The following is a 7,375-nucleotide window of genomic DNA, read 5'->3' as shown; positions in this document are numbered from 1 at the left end:
AGGAATCGCCGAGTTACCGAGTCCCGGCCTCTTACTGTCTCCGCAGCCAAGAATAAACAAAGGGAGCCTCAGCACGTGGCCCGGCTCTAGGGCCTGAGCAGGATCCCGCCGCACTGACGGAGACGCCGCGCACGCCGGCGACTCGGTGACACACCTCCGCGGGCTAGGCATCTAGACCCCGGTCCCGCCCCCTCCCCGCCTCCTCTGCCCCGCTTCCTCTCATTGGTCTCCCACACTGACAAGTATCTCCGTTTCGTCAGGGGGCGGGGGGCCGCTCCGTGACGTCACACCTCCTCTCATTGGTCTTCCACACTGACAAGATTTCTCCGCTTCGCCGACGCTACGTAACGTCACGTCCGGGTTGCATCTTCGCATCCCTTGATTCCCCGCGGCTCACCAGCCGCCATCATTTGAATTTGAAAGCACGGAGCGCCCATCTGGCAGCACCTTGCTGATCCCAGCGAGGGGAGGCCGCGCGGAGCGAAGCAGGAGAGAGGCCTCGGCTTCCGCGGCGAAGGAAGGTCGAGGTAGGTGGGTGACTCCGCGGGGAGCCGCTGTGGGCGGTGAGGAAGGTGTTGGGTTGGACGAGCGCTGACTGTGTGCCAAGCATTGTGCTAGGCGGCCGGAGGGCGGTGAGTAAGGCGTGAGGTTGGATAAAGGAACGAAGCATTTGTTAAGATCTTATTGTGTGCCCAGGACTGTGTGATAGACGGCCTGAGGGCGGCGCTGCTTTCCTTCCGGAGGATGGGGCTTGTCTGAGAGCTTGGGGTGGGGAGGACGCCGCGGGAGGCCGGGCGGGGCAGGTGGGGGATCGGAGGGAGGGTCTCTGTTTACCTTTGGCTGCTGGGGAAGGGACTCCTGCTTCCTGAGCGGACCTTGGGCAACCCATTTCACCTGCGAGACCTCAAGTTTCCCCTTTCCTTCCTTCCTTCCTTCTTTTCTCCTTCCCTACCTCCTTCCTTAGCTCTCTAGTCCAACCCCTACATCTGACAGATGAGTTCAAAAGCAGCCTCAGATGCTTATTAGCTGCATGTGTGACCCTGGGCAAGTCACTTAACCTCCGCCTTCTCAGCTACCTCATCTGTAAAATGAGGATAATAATTGCACCTACCTCCCAGGGTTGTTGTGAGGGTAAAATGAGATATTATTTGTTAAGCATTTTGCAAACTGTCAAATGCTATGTAAATGCTACGTCCTTCCTTTTCCCCCTCCCTCCCTCCTCTCTCTTTCCTTGGTTCAGTGAATAGGAACTGTTGGCGGTATATAATTCTATGAATTTTATTTTTCTTCCAAGTTTAGATATAATCATAGTTGGCTCAAATTAATGCTTTAGTGGTTTCTGTACTTCAAGCATCTGTGATTTTCATTTTGTAAGCAATACTTCCACTGAGCAAACCCTCTGTGTCATGATAGAGGGTCTTCAAAAGCTATTAACACAAGGAGGATAGTGTTGGTGCTACTATGTTAAATTTAACATGTACTTAAAAAGAAAAAAAGTCTATATTATAAATTCACAGTTTAATATATAAACCTCTTTTTCTATTCTTTGTGCATAGCTCCAAAGTTAAGAACTGCAGGTACAGAGAAATATAGTCATGTTTGTTGATGTTTATCTAGTTAATTTTTTTTTTAAGAATTGCTATGGTAGCATTATCCTTGCAAACCAACCTAGTAATAATAACACTCTCCAAACATAGCTAAGCTGCTTCTTGGAAAACAGCCTGAATAATGTTAATGTTATTCTTGAAGCCTTTCCAGCTTTCTGATACTAGTTAGAGCTTGCCTTTACACCGCCACACCTTGATGAAGCATGAGAGTTGATAAAAACACAGCTAGACTTAACTATGAAACATCACATTTTGGAAGATCTTTTAGTTGTAAGTTTGCAAGAAAAATCCTAAGTTATAGAAACCCCTGAGAGGTTAAGAAACGTTTGTGAAGGTTATATTCATAATATACCTGAATATGCAGAATATATATGTATAATATATATGAAATACAGAAACCAGCTTATTCTTTGAAAATGTAGGAACAAGAAAATAGTGTTTTTCCCTAAAATGAGAACTACTTCCAATGAGAAAAAATACTAGCTTCAGCTCTGCAACTGGCAGAACAGGATCAGTTTGCCCTTTGGGTAGCACAGATGTATTTAATTTAAGTTACAAGTTAAGTCATTAGCTAGAAAGACACTGCTGATTATTGGTCACTATTTAGGATTCAGACCTGTATTCCTTCCATCCTCAACCCTTCCTTTGAGAAAAAAATCTGCCAGGACATCTTTACAGTGTGCAGGATCCTGTTCAAGTTGTTGTACGGGATACACAGAAGTAAAAAGACATTGTTCCCGCCCTCTGGGAGTTTACATTTGGGAAAGAAAAAAAAAGAACAACGTAAACATGGAAGAGAATGTGATATTTCTATTCTGATAAATTGCCAAGCGAATGACACAGAGAAGTGCATTCATGGTAAACCTTGATGCATCATCTGTATAACCAAGATATATAATATGTTTCATTTTCTGGAGGCACAAGCACAGCTTTTTAAAAGCAGTGATTCATTTTTCTAACTACATTAGGACATGTAATTCTTTGGTTATTTCACTTACCAAAGTTCATGCCTGTGGGTTTTTCTGCCTATTAATTTGGTAAGTTGTGTTAAATTGTTAACTAAAGCACCAGAATAAATTGGGTTTTCTGTAAACTCGCTCATGTCCTCCCTTTTCATAATTTATTAAAGTGTTAAATCTTCACTTGCTTGTCATGGCATCACCTTTCTGATGTCATGGTCCTCTTTGAGAAAGGACAAACAGCAACTCCTGTGATTAGAGAAGGAGCTGCCTACTAGGGACCAAATTTCCAGGTGGGCAAAACGAGCTTTCTTTCTTTTCTCTTTCTTCCTTTCCTCCCTCCTTCCTTCCTTCCTTTTTCTCTCTCTCTTTCTTCTCTCTCCACACAGAGTTATCACTCTATTACCTGCAGGTGCTCTGCCCAAAGGGAATGTAAATTTTAATCTCTAAAACATTTTTTTTCTTCTCTTAAAGACCAGCCTTAACCCCAAATCACTCTGGTCCCAAACCAAGCACTGCTTGGTCACTGGGCCCTGATTGGCTCAGGATGAACGTAAAAAACAGTTGTTTTGTCCAGAAACCCAGAGGGTCTTCCCTTCCCATATCTTTTTTTTTTAAAGAGGTCATTCTTTGCCTCATTTTAAAAATTAAGCCTAAATTACCAAATGGGCCCTGCCTCAGTCAAACTGAGACTTGTTAAAGACCTTAGCTTGAAAAGGCCAAGGTCCCCCAGTGCTTCCTGGGCCATCTTCAGTCGTCCTGATCCATAACTAGCCACTGGACCCAGACGGCTCAGGAGGAGAAAGTGAGGCTGGTGACTTTGCACAGCCCTCCCTCCCCTAAATCCAATTCAGTTGCCTGTCATGGCATCACCTCCCTGATGTCATGGTCCTCTTCGATAACAAAGCACAAACAGCAAGTGTTAAATCAAACCAGTTCCAAGCAAGTCTCCTCAAATGAACATATTATGCATCAAGCTCTTACAGAACATAGTGTATGTTCAAGGGCTTATGTTTTAATTGGACAAGAATACATATATAGGGGAGTCATGGCTATGGAGGGCTATTTGGATTTGGAAAATTATAGGATGATGATCCAAGTGCTAGGGAAGGAAACTGACACATTTCTTTTCTTGTTGTGTTTTTTTTTTTTTTTGGGTTTTTTTGGCTAGGCAGTGGTGTTAAGTGACTTGCCCAGGGTCACACAGCTGGTAAATGTCTGAGGCTGGAGATCTGAACTCAGGTCCTCCTGACTCCAGGGCTGGTGCTCTTTCTACTGCACCACCTAGCTGCCCCAACACACCTCTTTACCAATAGGCCCTGGCAGTTGAATTGCTGGAGGGGAGCTGGTCTTAGAGTAGGCCTGTACAACCTTCAACCCACAGGCCTTAAGGCCCCCACCACTTGTGGCACACCAAAGGATTTCCTTCAGCCCATGAAAAATGTAGAGGGGGCCGCCTGAAATCCTTTGGCCTGGCGGCACTGGAGCCACAGGTTGTGCAGGCCTATCTTAGGATAAAGTGAAGCAGTTTGGCTGGTTCCAGGCCTTGGGGACAGAGGTGTCTTATTTCATAGTTTAAATTGTGGAATGCTCTGGCCAACATAAAATTTTCAGGTTTTGGTGAAGCTTAATTGTTAAGCTTAAGTATTTATTTGTACTATTTTTGATGGGAAATAAGAATATTAGTTAATGTTCCATGTGAAATGTACAATGGATGGTGGATGAGGTTGAATGGGTAATTGACCCCGAGTTGCCCTGAACCTTTTTCTTGAAAAAGTACCCAATACCTGTATTAGTTTGCTCTTTGGATTTTTATTCTGCTCATGTGAAGGTGGCATGCAAGATGGGCTATTGCCAACTAATCACTTTGTGCCAAGCGCTGTGTAAGCCAGGGGATTCAAAGACAGAGGCAAAAGGATCTCTTCCCATTCAGAACTTATGTTCCATTGGAGGAGACAGCATGGAGTAGTGGATGGAGGACTGACTTTGGAGGGAAAGACTCAGAGGTCTAGAACTGATTTCTAGACCTTCACATCACAAATGAGGAAATTGAGGCTCCGAGAGCTGAGGTAACTTGCAGAGGCCACCTAGGCAGTAAGCAGCAGAGGCAGGATTTTCCATTGTACAGTGTTGCCTCCTTCAGATCAGAGGATCCCATCTCTTCTACTGTGTTCCTATGAGTTGAGTAATGTGATTTTCTTTTTCTTTCTTTTGCTAAATTGGTAATTAAGGGCTGAGGCAATCTAAAATTTTTTTAACTCTATGTAAAATTACTTTCTTTACTACCCCTTTTCAGTATTCTTTGAATGTCAGTATTTAAAACATTGTTATAGATCACAGTCAGTGTGTCATAGGTACATCATTGTTGTATCTCACTTGTACTAAGATTATTAATTGAATGTGAAGCAATATCTCATCATTTTCAAGAATTTGTGATAGTACATTTTTTAGGAAGAGCTTTCCAAGTTATATTGGCAAGCAGGAAGATGTTAAAAATGTGGCCAAACTTTGACCTTGCTTCCCATCCCCAAAGATTACCTCAGTTTTCAAGCAGTGCTATAAATTTGCCATATGAGGATAAGCCTCTGGTTTTGAAGTATTTCACTGCATTGAAACAGAAACTAATTGGAATTTTTTTTATGTGATACCTTTGAAAGTTTTAGGATAATTACATTTCCTTATCAGGAAGGCAGGTTAAATTTCTTTTTAAGAGGATCCTGCAGTATAAGTGTAGCCTCTGTTTATTTGTCTCAAGAGTTGCCCTGGCCAAGAAGTTTTTTTGGGAGGGGGAACTCTTAATTGCATTTTATTTAAATTTTATTTTAAAAATCAATTTTATTTTCAGCTTTGAATTCTCTCCCTCCTACCTCTCCCCCTTCTTTGAGAAAGCAAGAAATAAAAATTGTTACAGAAGTGTACTTAAGCAAAACAAGAAATTAATTACTTGATGACCAACCTTTGATATATGTACTCATCTTTTGAATATGCTGGCCTGTCGATGGAACAGTGTGTTGCTAGGCCTGTACTGAAGGCCTCCTGAGATTGACTTATCAGAACTTGTAATAATTGACACACAACTTTAGAGAATCCAGGATTATTCCCATGCCATGATGAGGAGTCACAGCAAACAGGGCGAGGGGGTAGGAGTGGGGATTAGTTTTAAACCAAACAAATTTCAGTTCTGGAGGGTAAATCATGAATTGAGAATTAAAGGGAAAAAAACAATAAAAACCTGTGCTTAGGGGTCTAGGCAACATAGAGAGAATTGGGGCAGTGGAGCAGAAGCAGATGTCTTATTAGTGTTGGGCACCCTTTCTCACTACTACCTTCTTTGTACAGAGGGAGGTAGGGGATAAGGAGGAAAAAGTAAAGTATAAGAAAATGGAGGGAAATAACACTGTTAATCGTAACTGAATATGAATGGGATGAACTCACGTATGAAATAGAAGAGAATAGCAGAATGTCTTAGAAAGCAGGATCCAGCAATAAATTATGTAAAATAAACACTATTAAAATAAGGGGCAGAAATAATTTCTATTATTTTTCTAGCGAACTCAAAACAGTAAGGTAGCAGTTATGGTCTCAGGCAAGGCAACAACCAAAAGAGATATGATTAAAATAATGATATTTATCATTTATATATGATAATAGCTAATATTTATATAGTACTTACTATGTGTCAGGCACTATGCTAAGAGCTTGACAATTTTTATGTCATTTGATCCTCATAACCAAAGTGCTTTTTATGTTACCTCATTTGATCTCTCTCTCTCTTTTTTTTTTTTTGGCTGAGGCACTCAGGGTTAAGTGACTTGCCCAGGGTCATACAGCTAGTAAGTTTCAAGTGTTTGAGGATGGATTTGAACTCAGGTCCTCCTGACTTCAGGGCTGGTGCTCTATCCACTGTGCTACCTAGCTGCCCCACCTTACTTGATCTTTACAATAACCTTGTGAAGTAAGTGGAGTTATTATCCCCATTTTGCAGATGAGGAAAATGAAGCTGAGAGTGGTTAAATGACGTGGCCATTGTCACATAACAGTTCTCAAGTGACTAAGGCAGGATTGGAACTGAGATCTTCCTGATTTCAAGTTCAGTGTTCTATCCATTGTACCACCTAGCTGTCTAAGTGAGATAAACAAGAAAACTATCTTAAACTTAAATGCATCATGGAAAAAGGATTAATAATATCAATACAACAATAAATAATATGAATTAGTATAAACACTGAATGGCATAACATCCAAATACTTAAAGAAAAAGTTAATTGATGCACAGGGAGAAAGCAACAGTAAGATTATATTATATAATAATATAATAATAACATATCTCTTTCAGATTTAGACAAATCCAACAAAAAGGTAAACAAGAAAGTCAAAGAATAGAATAAAATTTTCAAAAAGTTAAATATAATAGATCTATGGTTACTACTGACTAGGAATAGAAAGGAGTATACATATTTCTCAGTTGTGCATGATATCTTTACAAAAATTGATTATATATTTGAATATAAAAAACCTCAGATGCATAAAGACAGAAATATTAAATAACATCCTTTACTAACAAGAATGCACTAAATATTGTATTCAATAAAAGGCCTTTGAAGAAAAAATTGAAGCTTAAATAGAAATTTAATAATCTAATCCCAAAGAATTGAGGCAGATCAAGAACAGTAGCTAAATGGTGCAGTGGATAAGAACACTGGGCCTGGACTCAGACCAGAAAGACCGTAGTTCAAATCTGATCTCAGACGCTTATTACTAGCTATGTGACCCTGGACAAGATACTTCACCCCTTCTTACATAAAACTG

General features: G+C 41.0%; 1 protein-coding gene across 1 annotated transcript in view; it reads left to right on the top strand.

Annotated features, from left to right (window-relative positions):
• The first annotated feature begins 374 nt into the window (after positions 1-374).
• The window catches only part of KIF20B (kinesin family member 20B), a 107,792-nt gene continuing 100,791 nt past the window's right edge, over positions 375-7,375 (top strand). Inside the window, 1 exon segment of the mRNA XM_020964150.2 lies at positions 375-527. The gene's annotated coding sequence lies outside the window, so the exon portion shown is untranslated.

This window comes from Phascolarctos cinereus, unplaced genomic scaffold, assembly GCF_003287225.1.
Source record: "Phascolarctos cinereus isolate Bilbo 61053 unplaced genomic scaffold, phaCin_HiC Scaffold_3;HRSCAF=262, whole genome shotgun sequence".
Lineage (NCBI taxonomy): Eukaryota > Metazoa > Chordata > Mammalia > Diprotodontia > Phascolarctidae > Phascolarctos > Phascolarctos cinereus.
This window is presented reverse-complemented; position numbering and strand designations above follow the sequence as displayed.